The 24,425-nt window shown below is 41.9% G+C and overlaps 1 protein-coding gene and 1 pseudogene across 1 annotated transcript in view; both read left to right on the top strand.

The window, feature by feature from the left end:
• The first annotated feature begins 7,212 nt into the window (after positions 1 to 7,212).
• PAIP2 (poly(A) binding protein interacting protein 2) overlaps positions 7,213 to 24,425 on the top strand; it is a 22,356-nt gene continuing 5,143 nt past the window's right edge. Inside the window, exon 1 of the mRNA XM_045794565.2 lies at positions 7,213 to 7,371. The gene's annotated coding sequence lies outside the window, so the exon portion shown is untranslated. The remainder of the gene's footprint in view (positions 7,372 to 24,425) is intronic.
• Positions 7,378 to 24,112, top strand: LOC148110110 (protein BEX5 pseudogene; annotated as a pseudogene).

Raw genomic sequence — 24,425 nt, 5'->3', positions numbered from 1 at the left:
CGTTAAGCGTCTGCCTTTGGCTCAGGGCGTGATCCCGGCGTTCCATGATCGAGTCCCACATCGGGCTCCTCCGCTGGGAGCCTGCTTCTTCCTCTCCCACTCCCCCTGCTTGTGTTCCCTCTCTCCCTGTCTCTGTCAAATAAATAAAATCTTTTAAAAATAAATAAATAAAATAAAATGCCCTTTCCAGCCAGCCTGGCTGGCTCCGTGGGTAAAGCTTTTAAGAGACAGCACAAGCTGATGGGGGAAGGGTAGAGGGAGAGCCCAAAGCAGGACTGGATCCTGAAGTAGGGCACAGTCTCACAATCCTGTGATCGTGTCCAGAGCCAACATCAAGAGACTGAGCCACCCAGGTGCCCCCAAAATAAGATCTCGCTTAAAAAATAAAACACCTTTCACTTTGATGCAAGTCCTATGATGGTTAGGGGTGAGGCCAAGATTCTTAGAGTCAGCACTAGTATACAAACAAAATGAATTGTTTTCTTAAGTGGTTCTCAGACGTTAGCATGCATCAGAATTATCTGGAGGCTTTGTTAAAATATGGATGGGGTCCACTAAAATTACCACTTTGCTAGGGTTTTGGGTGGGTCTTGATAATTTGCATTTTTAACAAGTTACCAGGTGATGGTATCAAGCGAAGAAGCCACACTTTGAGAATGATAGTTTTACCTGTCGCTAAAGAAGTATTTTGACTAGGGAGTTGTAATCATGCCTGCCTTTGGTGCTCGAGCTTGAGGTACTGCTTTTGCTACTGTTCCAAACCTAGAACTAGGGGAAATGGCTAGAAAATAATCACCATTTGAAGCCTGGGCAAACAAACACACATTAAACACACACACCAGGTGGGGACAGTTCAGTCAGTTGAGTGTCTCACTCCTGGTTTCAGCTCAGGTCATGATCTCACAGTCCTGGGAGAGCCCCCCTCCCCCCGGCCCTGCTCAAGCTCACTCGCTCTCTAAAATAAAAATTTTAAAACCCCACCAATGGAAGATAACCCATTTCAGAGCCCTAGGTACTGCTTTTCCAAGTGTGTCTTCCATCTTTGGCTCAGAATGTTAAAGTCTTGTAGTTTTCTGAGAACTGGGTACAATCAGACATTTCAAGTTACTGGGGAGAAACAAAGTCTTGGGAATTCACTATTTTGCCTAGCTAAATGTTTCTTTTCCTTTTTTTCTTTTCCCACTATATCACTTAATAACAGGAACTAATGAAAAAGCTTGGTAACAACTAGTTTGTTGAAGTTTCAAGTTAATGGAAAAATGGAAATGGCTACCTCATCACCCAAGTACGTCTAATTAGCTGATTGAAAAACTACAGTAGATACTCGGTGGAGCTCCACTGAACCTTTTACTAGGTAAAAGATAAAGCGGTATTAAATTACAGAAATTAGACAAAGTATGGATGAGGACTGTTACAAAGTAGAACTCTAAAGATGTACAATAGGAAATACGAAAACTAAGTGAAAAGGAAAGGCAGTCTCTATTGGGTCTAGTAGACCAAAAAATGGACATTAGTGCCCACACCAATAGCATATGTAAACTCGGAGAATGGCATTTAAGTACAGCTTTAATGACCTCTGATCCATGACGTCCTTGTGCTTCATGCATGGTAGCATTGGTGAAGTAGTGGTTCTGAAGACCTGATGCAAATGGGATATGCCAAGAACATGAGGAATGTCTCACTTTTGATTAGGATAGGATAGTACTCAAGTTTAAATCATGGCACTTGCATGTTGTAAAGCAGGACTAATTCTTAGGTGCTCAACTTTGCCAGGGTTGTTAACTCAGAAGTAGTGGTTTCTTGTTGGCTATTTGGCTCTTGAGATTTAAATGACTTTTTTCTTCACTTTTAAGAGTTGGTTTCCTGGGCGGCTCGTTCGGTAGAGCATGTATCTCTTGGTCTCAGGGTTCTAAGTTTGAGCTTCACGTTGGGTGTAGAGATTACTTCAGAATCTTAAAATAAGTTGGCTACAAACATCAAGGCATTAGCAATCGGATTCTGGCTACTTTCTTGGCAACTTCAAGTCTATATGGACTGACTTTTTCTCATTTCTCCACATGTATCAGGGTAATCCCCAGCTCTCGTGTGTGAGCTCAGGCCTATGGAGGAAGGTATGGCAGTTACATTAGTGTGTTGGATGGTGAAGCTGTAGTGGTACCTCCTAATTCATTTTCCTGATAGTGGCTACTTCTCACAAGCACCAGGTGTGTCTCTGACCTGTCTTTTTGGTTTTTTTGTTTTGGTTTTTTGTTGCAGTTTTTTTTTTTTTTTTTTTTTTAAGATTTTATTTGAGAGAGCACAAGCAGGTGAGGGGCAGAGGGAGAGGAGAGGGAGAAGCAGACTTCCTACTGAGCTCAGGGTTCTATCCCAGGGCTCTATCCCAGGACCCTGAGATCATGACCTGAACTAAAGTTAGACGCTCAACTAACTGAGCCACCCAGGAGCCGACTGACCCATCTCATCAGCAGGGAAGGGCTTGGTCCAACCTGGAGGAATTGCCTCTGCCCTTCCAGTATTCTGCAATACTTAGTCACACGTCACCCTTCTGCAAAAACCTTTACCTACTTTACATCTACATCTTAGTCTTTAAGTCCTGTTCATCCTGCCTACTCAGCCTATACAAATTTGATCTTCCTTTTAACTCAGGAATGGTTTTTTATTTCTTTTTAGAATTCTTTTGGTTAAAAACCCGTAACAGTTGATCATCTTAACCATTCTTAAGTACACAGTTCAGTGGTACTACATTCACTTTGTTCTGCAATCATTATCCATCCCCATAACTCTTCATCTTGTAAAACTGAAATTACCCGTTAAGCAAAACTCTCCGTCCACCCCTTCTCCCGGCCCCTCACAACCATCATTACAATTTGTTTTTATGATTTTGACTATCTCATAGACGTGGAATCTGACAGTATCTTTTTGTCTTATTTCACTTAATGTACACAAGTTTCATCCATGATGTACCATATTGCAGAATTTCCTCCTCAGAGGCTGAGTAATACTTCATGGTGTATATATGCCATATATTGCTTATCCATTCATCTGTTGATAGACATGGGTTGCTTCCACATTTTACCTGTTTTTAATGTTGCTGTGAACACAGATGTACAAATAGTCTTCAAGACCCTGCTTTCCATTCTTTGGATATATGCCCTGAAGTTGTATTGCTGGATCATATGGTAATGTTATTTTTAAATTTTTGAGGAACCTCCATACTGTTTTCCACAGCAGCTGTACCGTATTACATTTCCACCAACTGCACAAGGGTTCCAGTTTCTCTACATTCTCACCAACACTTGTTATCTTTTGCTAATTTGATAGTAGCTATCCTGATGGGTGTGAGGTGGCATCAACAACTTTTCCAAGAAAAAATCATACTGCCTTGTGTATCAGTGTTTAGGACCATGCTGGCATGTAGCAGGCATTCAAAATTTGTTGAATGATGCTTTTGTATCCTCACCTGAATTGTAAATATTCAGAGCAGGAACAGTTGCTTATCCCCACAGTGCTAAGCCCTTACTAAAGATTAAGTATTGCTGGGGTACATACTCTTCCCAGCTTCCACATGATACAAATGAGCATAGGGACAAGTCCATTACTGACCTGCTAAAGAAACATATGAGGTAGATTTTATTTGAGGTGTGATTTTTTTTCCTGTTTATAAATGCAATTGAGAATTCAGACTATAAAAAAACACACAGAAGACAGTAAATCTTTCAAAATCTGAGATATTATTCTGTTTTGAAATGTTAGAGCTATTGCTATTATAAATAATGCTATTCAATCACATTTGCATTTATACTCAACGTGCTTATTTTTACATATATAATTTTAGATGATTATATGGGCTATTTTGCAGCCTTTATTTTTTATTTTTTTAAAGATTTGAGAGAGTAAGCGGAGGGTCAGAGGGAGAGAATCTTCATGCAAACTCCCTGCTGAGCATGGAGCCCAATGTGGGGCTGTCTTGAAACCCAAAATGGATCTCCCAACCCATGAGATCATGATCCCAGCGAAAACCAAGAGTTGAATGCTCAGCCGACTGAGCCACCCAGGTGGCCCTTGCAGCTTTAAAAAAAAAAAAAAAAAAAATGAGTATGAAACCCTACCAAGGGATGTACTTTTTTTTTTTTTAAGATTTTATGTGAGAGAGCATGAGGGGGGGAGGGGGAGAGGGAGAAGCCGACTCCCTGCTGAGCAGGGGATCCCCATGTGGGACTGGATCCCTGGACCCTGGATTCATGACCTGAGCCAAAGGCAGACACTTAACCAACTGAGCCACCCAGGCGCCCAGGATAGACGTATTTTTAATAACTAATGTTTTATTCTGTTACACCATAATTCATTTGAGCAATTCCATATTGATAGGCTTTTTGTTTCTATGAGCCGTACATTTCCCTACATAGGTCTATTTTCTTTGGGCAAATTCCTATACATGGAATGTTGAGTCAGAAGATCTGCACATTTTACGTTTTGATGAGAAGTCTGCCAGAATGGGGTGCCTGGGTGGCTCAGTTGGTAGAGCATGTGACTCCTGATCTTCGGGTCCTGAGTTCAAGCCCCACATTGGGAATGGATCCTACTTAAAACATAAAAAGTCAGCAGGAAGTTGGTAGTTTAGACTGGGAGCTTATTCACAGCCAGCCTGGCCTTCATTACTGTACTCTTTCTCCTGATTCCTACTTCAACTTCAGGATTCATTTTACTAACTGAACGAAACAGAAGGATTTCTGCAATGTCTTTAAACTGGATCTCTAATAGTATTGAAGTGTCTGTTCATCACTGGCAAATTGTTAGCCTCTGCTCTACTAACGGCACTTTCCATTCATAGACCATCACAACCACTGTCCAGACATAGCATGAACATTGTGAACCCCATTTTGCAAATGAGCAGAGGGTTCTTGGAAGGAAGGATAGCCAGAGGATACCAAGGAAGTATTCTGGGCCCATCACTTTCTCAACCACAAGTTTGTGGTGAGCTGGTGAACTCTCACTGTGAGTTGGGAATGGTATTTGAACTATATACCGAATTTTTCCTTTAATTCTGTCCCCAAGGTGGGGCTCGAACTCACAACCCAAAGATCAGGAATCAAATGTTCTACCAATTGAGCCAGTCAGGTACCCCAAAAATTGAGATCTTAACCCCTTTGAGAATATCAGTGCAAGCCTTTGAATGGTTCAGATGAAAACAAACCAGGGAGGCGCCTGGGTGGCTCAGTGGGTTAAGCATCTGTCTGCCTTCGGCTCAGGTCATGATCCCAGGGTCCTGGGATCTAGGCCCTGCATTGGGCTCTCTGCTCAGCAGGGAGTCTGCTTCTCCCTCTCCCTCTGCCCCTGCTCTCTCTTGCACACACTCTCTAACAAAATCTTAAAAAACATAACCAGAATTGGGGCAGGCACCTGGGTGGCTCTGTCGGTTGGACATCCGACTCTTGGTTTTGGCTCGGATCATGATCTCATGGGTCATGGGACCAAGCCCTGAGTTGGGCTCCACACCCACTGAGGAATCTGCTTGAAGGTTCTCTTCCTCTGCCCTTACCCCCGCGCATGCGCATGGTCTCTAATAATCTTTAAAAAAAAACAAAACGAGGATTTATCAAAGATCTATTTTTAATATTACCAATGTAACCAAGTAGATTACTAAATCATAAATTCTAATCTTTTCATGATTAGCTTCTAAGTGTCTGGGTCAACTAAAGATAATATAAACTCTACCTATTTTGATTTTGTTTTCCTCCCTCGTGTTCATGCCTCTTCAAAGCCTCGGGCTGATAGTCTATCTTTCAGGTTCCTTGGATGAATCATACTCTGCAGACCTGTAAAACACCATCTCTTTCCTCCCAGAGCTGTTTGCTAAGCAAGCAACAAACCCAAACCCTGCCTCCCAGTTTAGGCTACAGATCTGAAAATGTGACCAAAGAGTTTCACCCAGGGGCTATGGCAGAACAACTGTGTTCTCACTTCTTTGGGCCTTTGGAAAAGCAACCTAAAGCAGACTTTTTTTTTTTTTTCCCCCAGCAGACTTTCAATGAATGAAATGGACCTAAAGATGAGTAGTCCTCTTCAGGATTCCTTCCCATGGAGGGAACTTTTCTTTTCCTGTTTTAGTAGATACTAAAAGCATGTTTGTTGTTTTCTTTAAGTAAGCTCTACACCCAATGTGGGGCTTGAACTCAAGACCCCAGGATCAAGAATTGCAAGCTCTACCTACTGACCCAGCCAGGCATCCCTTATGTGCTTTTTAATGTTCAGAATTTACCAGAGTTAAAAGGTAAATCACTCCCTCATTTTCCTTCCACAAAGGTAAGAAATTACTTTTTGTGTGTATTCTTTCAAGTATAGTGTATATATATTCAAACATCCAAAATTTTTTACACATTATACACCATACTTTGATTATATTATATATATATATATATATATATATATATATATATATATATATATATATATATATATATATAGAGGCTTGCCAATGATAACTGCAAGGATTAAAGTAATATATGGGGGGGGGGCATGCATTCAGGATCATGGACTGGGAAGCTCTTGGACCCTGAGGTCCCACCCTTCTATACTATCTCTCGACGGGATATTTCTTCCCTTACCGACAAAGAAGCTTCCATAGGCTGCGTGGGAACCAAATATTCATAATTTGTGACTGTGTGTGAAGATCCAGCTTCAGAAAATTTGTATGTGCCTGAACATGTCTGAATGCAGGTAGTTGTATAAATCATATCCTTCTGTGAATTTGTCTTAGTTTACTGTTTCTCTATTGTGTCTGTGTCAGGATCTCTGGATGTCACTGGGTGCGTGTCACTGTTAGTGTGACACTGTGTGTCATGTATGGTGTGTGTGTGGCTGTGTGAATGCGCTGTCCTTATCCAGACGTTCCTGTTTGGTGTTAATGTGTTTTAGAAAACCGGCTGCGATCTGTATTCTTCAGCCCCCAGCTCCCCCACTCACTGCATGCCAACATTCTTGAAGGATGGGCGGGTGTCGGGGCACAAGCTCGCCCAACTCCAGTCTACCAGAGAGAACGCAACAGGACTTCCCGTATACACCGCGTCCGCCAGGCACGCAGAAGAGGCCGTTGCGCACGCACACGCGTGCCGCCTGGGACACGAAAAAAACCTTGGGCTCGAGCATTCTCTCGCGCGCTCTCTAGTGGCCTCAGAGGGCAGCGCTGACAGAACGAGGGGGCGGGGCCGGCGGCGGCGGAAGTGAAGTCACTTCCGGGCTGGGGTGTTTGTTTGGACTGGAGAAGGGAGGCGGCGGGCGAAGCGCGCGTCGAGCGGGGGAGCGGCGCTGCCTGTGGAGATCCGCGGAGGCCGACCGGATTCGTTGGCTGCCGTCCCCGCTGCCGTGCACTGGGTGAGGGGTTCCCTCGGGCGGAGCGGCCAGAAGGGTGCGGCGACCCCGGCGGTCGAGGGACAGCACCTCGGCAACGGTTGAGGGGCCTGGAGGGTCCCCCGGGTTGTTGGCCGCCAAGCCTCGTATGGCTTCCTTTATTCCTTGCACCTTTAGTCGCGTCCGAGGGATGAGCTGGGACCGACTTAGACTCTTTCTTCTCTGAGAAATGGCCGTCGCTTTTTTTTCTCATTGTCATTATTATTTATGATTTGGATCTCGCAGCACTCTATCCGGGTCTTCGGTGGCGCGCGAGGGTTGCCGGGATAGCACTTTCTCGTGCCCCCCCCCCCTTTCTTCACCTCCTCCCTGGTACCCTTTTCCCCTGCCCCCCACTGCCGCTTCGGCAACAAAGCTCATTGTTTCTCCCTAGTTTACGCCTGCGCGTCGCCACGCGCAGCTCCTACTTGCTGCGCGTGCGCGCTGCTCCAGAAGCTGGGGTGGGGGAAGAGAAGGGCGGAGGGACTGGCGGGCTGGCGTTCGTCCTAGGGGAGCCTTCCGCGACCGTTCGTGGGCCAGTACCTTTCTGATCGGCTTTCTCCCGTTTCTTCCCCTTCACTTACTCCTTATTTTTAGTTATATTGTTTCCCATGCTCAGGATAGGAGGGCTGGGGTCCTACTCCAGGAGGGTTGTGAGCCGAAGAACTTTAAGGGCCCATCCAGTTCATATTCTTGGATTGCGGTCCTCTTAACTTGTCTTCCACTTTGTGCTTACTCCCCACTACCACAAAAATTACGTGGCTTGTGGTGAACTTTGTTTTACAAAACATTTGTCGAAGCAGCCAGCAGTTTGATTTTCTGGTGACTCAAAAAGGGGCCTTTTCTGCTTCTTTTTGTTGTCTTTTTCCCCTGATTTTGCAGCCCCATCACTTCACCGAAACCTCAAACTCTAGGAAGAATTTGGCTTCTGATTTGCCGTGGGAAAGTGTCTTAACAGCTGACAGCTTTCGACATTCATTTCAACAGAAGACAAATTCCCGTTTCCGTGTGCATACTGTAGTCTCGTGGCATGATTTTTCACGAATTGCAGTTGAGCAGGTGTCGGTCTGCATTTTCTTCAAAATAGCGTTTGAAATTTCATCCGCCGCAGGTTATGTTTGGAAATAAGAAAAGGGTCTAAGGATTTTTAATGTGATTCCAGTGTTTGCTGGTTTGTGCTTCTGATTCCAGTTTGTGAAAGGATATTTGGGGCTAATTAGCCTTGTATGCTACTTGTTAATTGTGAATTTGTACAAAACTTAATCTTTTCTCACGAATAAGTGTCTGCGACAAATAAAGATAGGTGACTTTCCAAAAATGACAGCCTATTTATCTCTTTCTTTAAGGGATGGGTGTTAGGCAGTGGAAATTCCCTGTGATGGCTAAAGTCTTGGGACCTGGGAGAGTTTTACTATAATATATTGCATGTTTCTGTTAAGGAGCTCCAATTGAGGTAGATAATCCCTACCCTCTTTGGAACAGTGTAAGTTTATAGTGGCCTTTTCCTTCAGTAAGCACTGTACACCTTATTCAGATTTACCCCTTTATGACTTTAGAGAGTGATGCTCCAGTTTCAATAGAAAATATAAACATTTATAAAATGCTGTTAGCATAGCAATTTCACGGACATTGTGAGAGGTGAAAGAAGATAGAAAATAAGGCCTCAGCCCCCTTCCTTTTGTGCTTTTGCATATTGTAATTTACAAATTTACTCATTATAACCTATGAAATAGGCAGAGCAAGTTTTATCTTGCCCATTTTGAAATTGAGGAAATAGAAGTTTGAAAGATTATTTTATTAGGCACATAATTTCTATAGCACTTAGTAATGCCAGACATTGTTCTAAGTGCTTTTACAAGTATTTAATCTTCACCTTCTCTAGGTGGTAAGTACTACTGTAAAATAAAGATAACAAGTAATAGATGTGAATTAACTTGTCCACTGTTACACAGCTCGTAAGAACTGGAATTCAGACCCAAGTAGTCCAGAGATTATGCGCTCTTAACCATTTTACTGTGCTGCTTGTGGTTTAGTGACATATTCAGGATCGTCTGGGTGGTTAGTGGCATATCGGACACAGTCCAAGATTAAAGTTGGCCAAGTTATCTCTTTGTGATCTGGACCACCATGTTGCATAGGTGCATTAGTAATTTGCGTTTGATACAGCCTAAATTTCGATTATAATAACAATCTTTTTTCCTTTTTTTTTTCTAATTTCCTTGTTGTTTAGAGCAGTGTTGTCCAATTAGAGAACAACTAATAGCACCATGTGTCTCTTGAACACTTGGAATGTGGCAAGTGCAACTAAAGAACTAAATTTTTATTTTATTGAATTTAATTAATTTAGATTTAAATACCCATATGTAGCTACTTGTCACCATATTGGATAGTGTGGGTTTAGAGGTTTGAATTGCTTCTGCTTAATTTTTTTAACTTAGTGTTTTTTGGGTTTTTTTTTTTTTTTTTGGAATGTGTACATTTATTGATTCTTTGTATGTGTTTTGAGGGGTTTGTTTTGTTTTGGGTTTTTTGGTAGGTTTGTTTTGTTTTTGTTTTTGTTTTTTTGATTTTTGTTTTGAGAGAGTGAGCCAGGGCTGGGGGGTGTGGGGGAGATGAGGGACAGAGGGGAAGGCAGAGAGAGGATCTTAAGCAGGCTCCACTCTCAAGTGCAGAGCCCCACACAGGGCTGGGTCTCATGATCCTGAGATCATGACCTGAGCCAAAATTAAGAGTCAGTTGCTTAGGGCGCCTGGGTAGTTCATTCAGTTAGGCATCTGCCTGCGGCTTGGGTCATGGCCTCAGGGCCCTGGGATTGAATCCCGCTTGAGCTCCCTATTCAGTGGGGAGTCTGCCTCCCTCTCCCACTCTCCCTCTCCCCCGCTTGTGCTCTTTCTCTGTCAAATAATTAAAATCTTTAAAAAAATGTCAGATGCTTAACCGACTGAGCCACCCAGGTGCCCCATCTGCTTACTTTTTGTATCAGTTTTTATAAATAAGGATGATATTTCTGATGTGCTTTGAGCTTTTATCAGTAGTGATGATAGGCTGTGCTTGAGCCATCCTTACTCTCACCAGGTCACCTTTGTTACATCCAGTTGAGAGGAGGGTTAAAGTCCTCATTCTGTGATGTTTCACTTCTACAGGTTTTTGAACATGTGATTTTTTATTTTTTACCTTATACCTTGCTCCAGCAACCTTTAATTGCTCTTAAGTATTTAATAAGCACCAAAATAGTTAATAGTGTCATGTGCCAGGCTCTGTGGCTAGATACTATTATTATTATCCACTTAATAAATGGGGAATCTGAGATACGGAGGGGTTAAAACTTGACCTTGGGTTCCAGAGCCCCTGCTTTTAATCATTAATGTATACTGCCAAACATTAAAATGAAAAATTCAGTACTGCTTTACAAACTTAAGTGGAAAACAAGCCTGAAGCAGAAATTTCTTTATTCTAACTGCTGGAGAGACAGCTAATTAATGATAATAATGTGTGTATGCAAATGTTAAGGAATCACAGTAATTCAAAATAGAGTCCAATGGAATAAGAAAAGATGTCTGTTGAGTCAGCTTAAGGAAAATGGAGAGAACTGTATTTGAATTTTTTTTTTTTAAGATTTTATATGAGAGAGAACGAGCAGGAGAAGCAGAGGGAGAGGGACAAGCAGACTCCCTGCTGAGGGTTGAGCCTGACACAGGGCTCGAACCCAGGACCCTGAGATCATGACCTGAGCTGAAACTAAGAGTTGGACCCTTAACAGACTGAGCCACCCAGGCACCCTTCTATCTGAATTTTAATGAAAATTCTTAAGAGATGAAACTAGGGGAGAAAGTTTCTAAAACTGAGATGATATCCATATTGTAAAATTTTTTAGAAACCATTATGTGGAAGAGGCATTTTGGAAGGGAAGAAACAGCTGAATATATGGGCTTGTGGGTTGAGAGCACCAGACAGGGGCGCCTGGGTGCCTCTGTCGTTAAGCGTCTGCCTTCAGCTCAGGGCGTGATCCCGGAGTTCTGGGATCAAGCCCCACATCAGGCTCCTCCGCTGGGAACCTGCTTCTTCCTCTCCCACTCCCCGTGCCTGTGTTCCCTCTCTCTCTGGCTGCCTCTCTCTCTGTCAAATAAACGAATAAAATCTTTAAAAAAAAAAAAAAAAGAGAGAAGGAAAGAAAAGAAAGAAAAAGAAAGAACCAGACAGCATTAATAGGAAAAAAACTGCTCTCACCTAACCAAAATCTGGTGAAATTTCTGAATTTAAGTGTTAGGCTCTCATATTAGACACTCACCTGAATAGGAACTTTACAAAAGAAAGAATAAAACAGTGAAAGCTGGAATATTTACAGAAAATAGAAAGGACAAGTGTAAATCTGTCCCGTTTAATAGTATTACTCAAATACGAAAGCAAAAGATACTTTCAGACATGCAGTGCTCAGAAATAAATATCTTTGGGTAACCTTTTGAAGAAATATTAGGCCAAAACTAAGATGTCAGGTTAGGGAAAGATGATGAATAAAAGAAACAATGATGAGCAATGACTCTTATAAAACATAAATAGACAATAATATGAATTTTAAGTGTTTGGTTCGGAAATTCTTCTAAAAGGTCTATACCTGAGGGGAAACCAGATAGTATGAAACAAACACTGCTTAAATTATTTCCACAAAACTCGGGAGGTGGAGTGGGAGGAAGGAAATGGGGTAAGTAAAATCATTCTAAAGGTTCTTTCTTGTCTGGGAGCAGGGATTGGGTTGGATACCCTGAACAAGGAAAAGCATTTTTTTTTTTTTTTTTTTTTTATCTATTTGACAGAGAGTGAGAGAGCACAAACAGGGAGCGGCAGAGGGAGAGGGGGAAGCAGGGAGCCCAATGTGGAGCTCAGTCCAGGACCCTGAGATCATGACCTGAGCCGAAGGCATACACTTAACTGACTGAGCCACCAAGGCGCCCCAAGGAAAAGCATGTCTTGAATTGGTTGGGGTGTATAGAGCATGTTTTTAATTAATAGGAATCTATGTAAATTTCTGTTATAATTTCACAATAGATGTAAGTCACATTATTATGCTGTACACCTTAAACTTTACAGCGCTGATATCACTTATATCTCAGATTAGGGGGAGAAAACTGATATTCTGCAGTAGTTTGTAAGTCACAGAAAATAAATCCAAAATTTTAAGAACTCTATTTAAAAATAGGAAAATAGGGATACCTGGCTAGCCTAGTTGGACTCTTCATCTCGGAGTTGTGAGTTGGGGTTGTGAGTTCGAGTCCCACGTTGGGTGTAGAGATTACTTGAAAATAAAATCTTAAAAAAAAAACACAGGAATAGATTGTAAGAAAAATAAACATGAAATTATGATGGCGGACATAAAACCAAGCATCAGTTTTCAAAAATGAGAAATTTTTCAAGTTGGTTTTTTTGGGGGTTTTTTTTGTTGTTTGTTTTTTTAAGAGAAGGAGTGCAGGGGCACAAGCAGGGGAGGGGCAGGCAGAGAAAGAAGCAGGCTCACCGCCTAGCAAGGAGCCCAATGCGGGACTCGATCCCAGGACTTTAGCATCATGACCTGAGCTGAAGCAGACGCCTAACCAGCTGAGCCACCCATGTGTCCCCAAAAATGATAAATTTCTATGAGCTGGGTCAAGTAATCTAACTCTTAGAGTAGAGAACTTGAATACACCACTTTCAGAATTTAACAGATGGAAGTAAAAAGGGATCTCGTGTGTGTGTGTGTGTGTGTGTGTGTGTGTGTGTGTATGCGTGTGTACGCCTTAGAAATAGAAATCAGACATTTTTCTCTTTAGGTCCACGGGACATTTTGCAAAAACCGTAGTTGTCTGCAAACAAAACTGTAATAAATCCCGAAAAGTGAAGGTTTTTCTGGCTGCGTTTTATAACATAATGAAATTAAACTAGAAATCAGGGTACCAAAGCATAACTAAAAGAACTTTAACCACTTGGAAATTTAAAAGATATTCTTCCACATAATCTCTGGCTCATTATAAATTAAATAATTTGTAATTACCTCAGACTGCTAAGAACTAAATTCTGTATATATGGGAACTTTATAAACAATTTTTATTAAATGAAAGGTTGAAAATAAACATGTTTGTCAACTTGAAAAACAGTAACAAATTGGCTGAAATTAAGTAGGAGGGGAGGGAAAATAAAGTGAAAAAAAACTAAAAAAAATAAGAAAAAAATCAGTGAAATTAAAGTAGGGGTTTTGTTTATTGAAGTTGAATTTTTAGTAGGTAATCCATTCAAAATTCAAAAGATTTAACAAAATATCTCTTGCCATCTAGTTATCCCTATAGGCAATGAGTGTTTTTTGTTTTTGTTTTTTAAAGATTTTATTTATTTGACAGACAGCAAGAGAGGGAACACAAGCAGGGAGAGTGGGAGAGGGAGAAGCAGGCTTCCTGCTGAGCAGGGAGCCCGATGCGGGGCTCGATCCCAGGACACTGGGATCATGACCTGAGCTGACGGCAGACACTCAACGACTGAGCCACACAGGCGCCCCTGAATATTGTTTTTTAACAGCTCTTATTGAGCTAGAACTCACTGGATTTAACTCATTTAAAGTTCACAGCAGAGTGACTTTTAGGATAGAGTTGTATATCAGTCACCACAATCAATTTTAGAAACCTTGTTACCCCTTAGCTTTCATATAATATGTATTGCTTTTCAATGGGTTTCTTAGCATAATGTTTTCAGTATATACATGATATAGCATGTATCAAGTATTTCATTTCTTTTTATTATCGAATATTCTGTTGTATGGGCATATCACATGGTATTGATGAATTGGTGGACTACTGGGTTTTATTCACTTTTTGACTATTTTTATTTATTTATTTATTTACTTATTTATGATTTTATTTATTTATTTGACAGCACGTCAGGGGGAGCCGCAGGCAGAGGGAGAGGGAAAAGCAGGGAGCCGGAAGCGGGGCTTAATCCCCACTCAGCAAGGAGTCTGCTTCCCCTCTGCCTCTACCCATACTCAGGCTGTCTCTCTCTCTCTCTCTCTAATTTTTAAATCTAAAAAATAAAAATTAGGGTGGCTGGTTGGCTCAGTTGTTAAGCGTCTGAGTTCAGTTCCGGTCATGATTTCAGGGTCCTGGGATCAAGTCCCACATCAGGCTCCCTACTCAGCAGGAAGCCTGCTTCTCCCTTGCCCTCTGCCCCTCCACCCAACTCGTGTTCTCTCTCTCGCTATCTTTCTCTTTCAAATAAATAAAATCTTTTTTTCTTAAGATTTTATTTATTTGACAGAGAGAGATACAGCAAGAGAAGGAACACAAGCAGGCAGAGTGGAAGAGGAAGAAGCAGGCTTCCCACTGAGCAAGGAGCCCCATGCGGGGTCTGATCCCAGGACCCTGGGATCATGACCTGAGTCGAAGGCAGATGCTTAACGACTGAGCCACCCAGGCGCCCCTCAAATAAATAAAATCTTTTCTTTTTTTTAAGATTTTATTTATTTATTTGACAGAGAGAGAGACAGCCAGCGAGCAAGGGAACACAAGCAGGGGGAGTGGAAGAGGAAGAAGCAGGCTCCTAGCGGATGAGCCTAATGTGGGGCTCGATCCCAGAACGCAGAGATCACGCCCTGAGCCAAAGGCAGACGGCTCAACCACTGAGCCACCCAGGCGCCCCAAATAAATAAAATCTTTAAAAAATAAAAATAAAATCTTTATAAACAAAATAAAAAATTAAAATTAAAAAGAAGTGTTAGATGATATATTTTAAAAGAATCTTTGAAAAGCACTGAAGTGTTGGGACACCTGGGTGGCTTAGTCGCTTAACCATCTGCCTTTGGCTTAGGTCAGGGTTCCAGGGTCCTGGGATTGAGTCCTGCATCAGGCCCCCTGTTCAGCGGGGAGCCTGCTTCTCCTCCCTATGTCGCTCCCCCTGCTTCTGCTCTCTTGCTCTCTGTCAAATAGATAAAATCTTTTTTTTTTTTTAGATAAAATCTTTTTTTTTTATATAGATTTTATTTATTTATTCTACAGAGATAGAGACAGCCAGCGAGAGAGGGAGAACACAAGCAGGGGGAGTGGGAGAGGAAGAAGCAGGCTCATAGTGGAGGAGCCTGATGTGGGGCTCGATCCCAGAACGCCAGGATCACGCCCTGAGCCGAAGGCAGACGCTTAACCGCTGTGCCACCCAGGCGCCCCTAGATAAAATCTTTTTTAAAAATATATATTGTTTGCATGAGGGGCACCTGGCTGGCTCAGTTGGTAGAGATCTCAGGGTCCTGAGTTCAAGCCTCATGTTGGGTATGGAGCCTACTTAAAAAATAATAATAATAAAATAATTCTTTGCATGAGATTAAGGATGGAAATTAAAAATTTTTTTTTGAAAATTATAATTTTTGAATATTCTGATAATTTGAGGGTTTTATTGCATAGTCATGCTTTGAAGCAAATAGTGAACTTTAATTGGGGGGAAATTACTGGCTTTCTCAGTTCATTTCTGCCAGTTTTGTTTTTAAGATTTTATTAAGTTGTGTTTTGTTTTGTTTTGTTTTGTTTTTTGAGAGAGAGCAAGAGTGCACTTGTGAGAGGAGGGTTAGAGGAGAGAATCTTCAAGCAGACTACCTGCTGAGCCTGGAGCTCCATACCACTTCTCATGAAACGATGACCTGAAATGAAACCAAGAGTCTGATGCTTAACTGACTGAGCCACCCAGGCACACCTGAGATTTTATGTTTAATCTCTGCACCCAAAGTGGGGCTTAAATTTATAACCCCAAGATTGAGAGTCTCGTGCTCCATTGACTGAACCAGCTGGGTGCCCCATTTCTGCCAGTTTTAAGTAGTCAGATTGAAGCATGAACAAAGCCAGACAGCAACAGATTTCCCAGTTGTTTTTTTACTGTATTTGTCAAGTCAGTATCTACTTTGTGTCCTCAAACATCACTCAAGCAAATTAGGTACTTCTCTTGTGTTTCCAGCATTTCTTATGTGTTTCGTTTGGAGAAAAGCTTTTTCTCGCTAGAAGAGCTTGGCGCTCACTGACTTTGGAGTCTTGAAGCAGTTTGTTTATGGCTGCCTCCAGGTGGGGTGACGATATGTGACCGCTATGTACCCTTTACTGTATATTTTTAAAGTTATTTTCCTAGTAGTCACCTTAGTTTGTGACATCAAGCTTGAACTAATACCGACTTAGTTTCAAGAGTACACAAAAATTTCCCCTTAATAGCACTGTACTCCTCCTCCCCCTGCCTTGTTATTGTCACAAAATGCATCTTTATACATTGTGTGTCCATTAACATAGATACCTAATTATTGTTTTATGTATTTGTCTTTTAAATCACATTGAGAAAAAGGTGTTAAAAGCCAAAAGTATGTTATTACTGATTTCCGTATTTGTGTAGTTATCTTTATCTGTGTTCTTTATTTCTTCAGACGGATTCAAGTTAATGTGTAGTGTCTTTGTTTCACCCTGAAGGACTCATTTTAGCTTTTCTTGTAGGACAGGTCTACTGGCGATGTGCATTTGCGCGCGCTCTCTCTCTCTCTCTTTTTTTTTTTTTAAGATTATGTACTTAGAGAACAAGCATGAGCAGGTGGCAGGGGAGGGGTCAAAGGGAGAGGGAGAAGCAGACTCCCTCCTGAGCAGGGAACCCAAGCAGTACTAGATCCCAGGACCCTGACGTCATGACCTGAGCCAAAGGCAGACACTTAACCCACTGAGCCACCCCGGTGCCCCTCTCATTTTTTTATTTATCTGGGAATATCTTAATTTCTCCTTAATTTTTTTTTTAAGATTTTATTTATTTATTTATTTGTCAGAGAGCACAAGCAGGGGGAGTGTCAGGCAGAGGGAGAAGCAGATTCCCCACCAAGCAAAGAGCCCAAGCGGGGGCTCAATCCCAGGACCCTGGGATCGTGACCTAAGCTGAAGGCAGATGCTTAACAGACTGAGAAACCCAGGCGTCCCTCTCCTTAATTTTTGAAAAATAGTTTTGTTTTTTTTCTTTCAGCACTTTGAATATGTTTTCAGGCCCGTATGGTTTCTTTCTTCCTTTTTTTTTTTTTTTTTTTTTGGTTAAGATTTAATTTATTCGAGAGAGAGAGAGAAAGCATGAGCAGGGGGAGTGGCAGGCAAAGGGAGAAGCAGGCTCCCCAAGGAGCAAGGAGCCCTAGCAGAACTTGATCCTAGGACCCCGGGATCATGACATAAACCAAAGGCAGAAGCTTAACCAACTGAGCCACCCAGGTGCCCCTGGCGTCTGGTTTCTGATGTGAAATCAACTGTTAATCTTATTTTGAGGATCCGTTGTGTGTAGGGTCACTTGTTTTGGAGATTCTCTCTCCTCTTTGTCTTTCAGTAATTTGATTGTAATGTGTCTTGATGTGGATCACTTTGAGTTTATCTTAGAGTTTGTTGAGCTTCTTGCATATGTAGAGTAACATCTGTTTCATAAGGTTTGAGGAGTTTGGGTGTTTTTTTTTTTTTTTAAGATTTTATTTATTTATTTGAGAGAGAGGAAGAGAGAATCTGAAGCTGACTCCCTGCTCATCGAGGAGCCCAATGCAGGGCTCCATCCCACAACCCTGAGGTCATGACCCAAGCTGAAACCAAGAGATGCTTAACTGATTGAGCCACCCAGGTGCCCCTAAGATTTTATTTTTAAGCAGTCTACACCCAGTGTGTGGCTTGAATCCACAATCCTGAGATCACCAGCTGAGCCAACCAAGCGTCCCAAGAGGCCATTAATTCTTAAAATACTCTGTATGGCCCCTTGTCTTCTTTTGAGATTCTCATTATGTATATGTTGGTACATTGGATGGTTTCCCAGAGGTCCCTAAGGTTCTGTTCATTTTTCTTCATTGTTTTCTTTCTTTCCTGAGCTCAGTAATCTTAACTAACTTATCTTCAAGTTTGCTGATTTTTTTTCTCCTTGATCAGATCTGTTGTAATCCATTTAGTAAACTTTCCGTTTCAGTTATTGTGCTTTTCAACTCCAGAAATTTTTTTTTTTAAGATTTTATTTATTTGAGAGAGAGAGAGAGAGAGCACGAGTGGGGGGGCAGGGGGCAAGGGAGAAGTAGGCTCCCCGCTGAGTAGGGAGCCCGACTCGGATCTCAGTCCCAGGACCCTGAGATCATGACCTGAGCCGAAGGCAGAGACGCTCAACCGACTGAGCCACCCAGGTGCGCCTGATGATGAGACCTCATTCTTACAGTTTCCTTTAGTTTTTTGTACCGATTTAAAGTCTAATAAGTCCAGTGTCTAGGTTTCCTCAGGGAAGTTTATATATAAGTCAGATTTTCCTCTTTGCATGCCTCCTAAATTTTGTAAACTGGACATTTTGAGTATTATAATGTGGCATCTTTGGCAATTAGATTCTCTCCTTCCCTCAGCATTGTTTTTCTGCTTGATGTTTGTTTGGTGACTTTTCTAAACTAATTTTGTAAAAGTTTGAAGTGTGGGGGGGGGCATTGAAATCTCTGTTCTGTTAGCTTAGGAGTCAGGTAGTTATTTCAAAGAGATTTTCCAGGGGCACTTGGCTGGCTCAGTTGGTGGAGCGTGCAACTCTTGATCTTGGGGTTGTGAGTTCAAGGCCCACATTGCATGTGGAGACTATTTAAAAATAAAATCTTAGGGGCACCTGAGTGGCTCAGTCAGTTAAGTGTCTGCCTTTGGCTCAGGTCATGCTCCTGGGATCCTGGGATTGAGCCGGGCATCTGGCTCCCTGCTCAGCGGGGATCCTGCTTCTCCCTCTTACAACAGCCCCCTCTGCTCGTCCTCTCTCTAGCTGTCTCTCAAATAAATAAATAAAATCTTAAAAAAAATAAAATCTTTTTTTAATATTTTATTTATTTGAGAACGCACGAGCGGGGTGAGGGGCAGAGGGAGAAGCAGACTCCCTTCTGAACTGAGCCACCCAGGCTCCCTAGAAGAGATTTTCTTAAATACCTGTAAGCAAAAAATAACTCTCCCGGTTTTTGCCCCTGGGCTCTTGTTTATATTGAGGCATACCTTCAAAATTCAGGCAGTTTACAAGTCTTCCTTAGCCCTCACTATGTGTGCATAGCCTGAAGTGAAAAGTGTAGGGCATTCTCAGCTCTTTTCTGAGCATGCTCCCAGCACTGAACCTGCCCATGGCCTTCTAGATTCCCTAGAATATACAGGAGCTTTTCAAAGTCCTTATTCCCAAAGGATTTCCTTCACCAGTCCTTGCTCCCAGCCTTTTTGCTTTGTCTTTTGTTTGCCACAACTGTTCTTCCTTGCCCTAGGTGGCTTTGGCTATTTCATTTGCCTTTAACTGTTTTTAACAGATGCCAGTCCAGCACTTTAAAATCATAAATTTTATGGTATTTGAACTATATACCCAATTTTTTTTTTTAAATAAGCGTTACACCCCGCATGGGGTTTGAACTCACAACCCTGAGATTAAGAGTCACATGCTTGGGGTGCCTGGATGGTGCGGTTGGTTAAATGTCCGACTCTTGATTTTGGCTCAGGTTGTGATCTTGGGGTTGTGGGATTGAGCCCCATGTCGGACTTAGCAGGGAATTTGAGATACTCTCCTTCTCCCTCTGCCCCTCCCCACTGCACGTGTGCTGTCTTGCCCACACACACGCTCTTTCTTTCTCTCAAATAAATCTTAAAAAAAAAAAAGGTCACATGCTCCACGGACTGAGCCAACTAGGTGACCCTATACCCAATTTTTTTTTTTTAATTTTATTTATTTGACAGAGAGCGAGAGAGGGAACACAAGCAGGGGGAGTGGGAGAGGGAGAAGCAGGCTTCCCGCTGAGCAGGGAGCCCAGTGCGGGGCCTAGATCCCAGGACCCCGGGATCATGACCTGAGCCGAAGGCAGACGCTTAACGACTGAGCCACCCAGGCCCCCCCCCCATGCCCAATTTTTAAAAACAGCAGAACGAACAGAGGATGAAGTATAAAGAGTGTGGTTCAAGAAGGTCAAGAACAAGTCGTAGAAGAAAATTTGAAATTTGATACATTGCCTTACATTAGGACACCTTGTGTTCAATAATTGTAGGTCCATCGAAGTTCTGAAAATAAATGATCCTTGCCCCCCTCTGGCTTTCACTTGGCTGGCTGTAGCCGGAAATGTGGTCTGGTCAGCAGTTGTTCCTTCCCTCGGTTGTCTGAGGTATAAGATCTGTGTCCAAGTTTCAGTTCGTTCTTCTTGGTTTCAATCGTGATTTGTTTCCCAAATATTGCTTGATAAAGTAACCTTATGTACAGTCCTTTATGGACTTTTTCACTAGGATCTATACCAAAGCCAGAGCTAGTTTGATGAGGTGATAGTGAGCAAAAAGCTGACCCTAGGGCCTTGTCAAACACGGGGATTGGGCCCTTTTTTGCTAAACTCTGTTTAAATTTTATTTATTACTGGTTGGCATCAAACAAAGAGGAAGGGGTGTCCCCCGGGATTCTCAAACTATAGAATTTGCTGAGGCAGATTTTTCATTGTTTACAGAAGCTTGTGCTTATATAGTGTATGGAAATTTTTTTTTCTTTAAAAAAAACCAGATTGCATTTACATGTAGATGTACTTTCAGTTACTGAGGCTTATTTAAAAACAAGTTAGAAGTATTTCTAGATGGACATGTCGCACACATATGATTGCTACTTAACTACTCAATTCCATTTAAATATTGAATGTCTCATTGTCTGTGCTAAACTTTTTTTTTAACTGAAGCTGTAAGTCACTTGTTAATATTGTGGTCTTCTGAAAGGGAGGATTTAATGGGTATAAGTTGGGATAGGATACATGTTGGGAAAATAACAAAAGCTGTTATAAATTGCAGTGTCTTTGAACATAATGATCAGCTCATATGCAGAGTAAACAAAGTTACATCCAGTTGCAAAACAGGATTGACCACTGCTTTTCATAATACTTGAGTTTGATCTAAAATGTAATGCCTGACATATGAGAATGAGTAATTTTCTTCAGAGGAACTGATTGGTCTTTAGTCAGAAATTGTTATCCAAAAAAAAGGGGGTTTTTTTTTTCACCCAAGATTAATAATAAATAAAAAATATCAAAGATATCCATCGTCTGTTTTTTGTACTGTCTGCTTTTATAGTGCCTCTTTTTCCTAACCCAAATCATGTTTGGGTTACACACTCTAGCACATAAATCTCAGTCTGTCTCTGCCTCTTTCCTATGCATACAATAATAATATGCAGAAGTTCTTAGTAATTTTTAGTTTAGGACCTCTTAACTAAAAATGTCACTACCATGATGGTATTGTAAGTAGTATTCAGTATTTCAGAATATACATATGTGTGTCAGGCTAGAAACCCCCCCACTCCCAGCTTAAGAGACTAAATTCACATTATATGAACAGTATGAGTTTTTATTATACTTACATACTCTTGAGGATAAGTCCATAAAATGAATCTAAAGGAGGGGGACCTGGCTGACTCAGTAGAGTATGAGACCCTTGATCTCAGGATCTCGGGGTTGTGAGTTCAAACCCCACATTGAGCATGGAGCCTACTTTAAAAAAAAAAAAGAATCTAAAGGGCCAGCAGTACACATAGAGCCAGTGCTCCCTGACTCTTAAACCCAAGGAGAAAACTATTTGTAGTAGGAGGTTTTAGTTTTAGTGTTTTATTTGATTAAGATAACCTTGGAGTAAGAAGACCTGAAGTTTGTTTTGTTGTTATTTATTTTTGCTTTTGTTTTAGAGAGAGAGGGTGAGGGTGGAGGTGAGGGTGAGCAGAAGTGGGGAGGGGAGAACCTTAAGCAGACTCCACGCCCAGCTCAGAGACTGACATGGGGCTTGGTATTATGACCCTGAGATCATTCCCTGAGCCAAAATCAAGAGTCAAATGCTTAACTGACTGAGCCACACAGGTGCCCCAAGCCTTAAGATTTTAAAACTCTATCCTCATATTAGGGATGCTGATTCCTCCCTTTGGCGCAAGTCACACTGCTGTTTGATTTTATGTGCAAGTGACTCTTGTTATATGTAAGCCCAACTTTAGCAATTTCATACTTAGTGAATTAGAATATTGTAGAATCTGAACCTTATGCTTCAAACTTTTAGCCAGCAGTATATCCGCTGGGTTAGGTCATGTTCTTGCCTGTTGAGCAATGTATAAGAAACCAGACCTACTGTATCCGATACTGCTCTGCTTTTACTCACATAAAAAGAGATTAGGTGCTTGAGCTAGTTAGAGTCTGGTAGTCTTGTGGCTGGGGGGGGGGGCGGGCGGTTGCTGTTGCCTTGAAGACTGGTGAGCCTGTAGCCCAGGGTCGCAGAAGCTGACCCTGATCTGTAGCAGGTTGTTAGGTCTATTTGTGCAACAGATTTCAAGGCTGAGAGAGGAAGACTGCTTCTGATCCCTGGAGGTAGAAGAAGCAGGAAAAAAAATCTCAACATGGAAGGTGTCCCCCAGCAAAGTAGAAGAGCACGCTCCAGAGTGGAATGAAGAAGCAGCCCACCCTTTGGGAGGTGGTGAAGGCTGGAAGCCTGAAGGAAATATTAGAGTGGGTTGGGTCCCACCTGTCCATGATATTAGAGAGGAAATGTCCAATAGGCTTATCAGTAACCTTGACATGATAGATGGAGATGCCGATGATATGGAATGGTTTGTGGAGGAGATGAGAGAGAGCTAAGGAGGAAGATCAGGGAGCTTCATTTGAGGTTTAGTTTTCACATTGTTAGAGGAGAATGCCCCTCACCATGACCATCAAAATGAGTTTTGTCTTACGCCTTGAATGCTGAGGTTAATAACGATAAACTGCTTTCCAAAGTTGCATTTTTTTTGATGTACCCTTCACTATGAACCTGTGATGTTCAGTCATTTTTCTTATTGGAAAATTCATTTTGACTTAGTCCGGAAGTTTTTCTGTCAGCAGGGGAGTTTCATCAACTTTCATGGAAAGATGTTTATTACGTACTATGAAGGTAATAAAACAGTTTAAAAAGTAGTCTGTGGGGAGCACCTGGATGGCTCAGTTAAGCGTCTGCCTTTGGTACAGGTCATGATCACAGGGTCCTGAGATCGTGTCCTGCATCGGCTGCCTGCTCAGTGGGAAGTCTGCTTTTCCCTCTACCCCTCCCCCCTGCTCAAGATCTCTCTCTCTCTCACACACTCTCTCACTCAAATAAATAAAATCTTTTTTTAAAAAAAAGCAGTCTGTAGATACTATCTCACTTAAAAGCATCCGTATTACATAGATTAGATGCTTGACACTCATTGTACAGTGGGTAAATCCAGACATGGAGGAACTCAACATGGACCCAAAGATAAAGCAAATAGAAGTATGCTATGAAGTCAGAAGATCCAGGATAATAAAAGGGTGGCTGAATTGGTTAAGCCTCCGACTCTTGGTTTCAGCTCAGGTCATGATCTCAGGGTTATGAGATCAACCCTGCATCGGGTTCCACACTCAGCACAGATTCTGCTTGAGATTCATTCTCTCCCTCTGCCCCCTCCCCTCACCTCTCTCTCTCTCCCTCTCTCTCTCTCTGCCTCCCTCCAAGAAATAAATCTTTAAAAAAATTAAAAATAAAAGGTCCAAGGGGCGCCTGGGTGGCACAGCTGTTAAGCGTCTGCCTTCGGCTCAGGGCGTGATCCTGGCGTTATGGGATCGAGCCCCACATCAGGCTCCTCTGCTATGAGCCTGCTTCTTCCTCTCCCACTCCCCCTGCTTGTGTTCCCTCTCTCGCTGGCTGTCTCTATCTCTGTCGAATAAATAAATAAAATCTTTAAAAAAAAAAAAAAAAAAGATCCAGAGCACTCTGTATCTTGGAACTGAGGAACTAAGAGGTTATTAAAAGTCTGTTTCCATTTGCTGTCTCTGGGCTTTTTAATACCAGTTTTTAAGAGTAGAATTTGCTTTTCATAAAGTCACTTGATGACTAAGTCTTCCACACCATGCTTGTTTTATAAAGCAAGAGATAGCCAGTATTTCAAAAATCAGATGATTTGGGAGTTACATTCAAGCAGTTGATTACCATCATTGACTGTTACCAGAAAATACTAGATGAATCTAGGCTGTTCTCAGCTATGTCTTAAACATTAACATCATTTGTAAAAAA

This window comes from Ursus americanus, chromosome 5, assembly GCF_024610735.1.
Source record: "Ursus americanus isolate L20-20 chromosome 5, mUrsAme1.1.p, whole genome shotgun sequence".
NCBI classification, from domain to species: domain Eukaryota; kingdom Metazoa; phylum Chordata; class Mammalia; order Carnivora; family Ursidae; genus Ursus; species Ursus americanus.
Note: the sequence above shows the minus strand (reverse complement) of the source record. Positions and strands in the feature narration are given on the sequence as shown.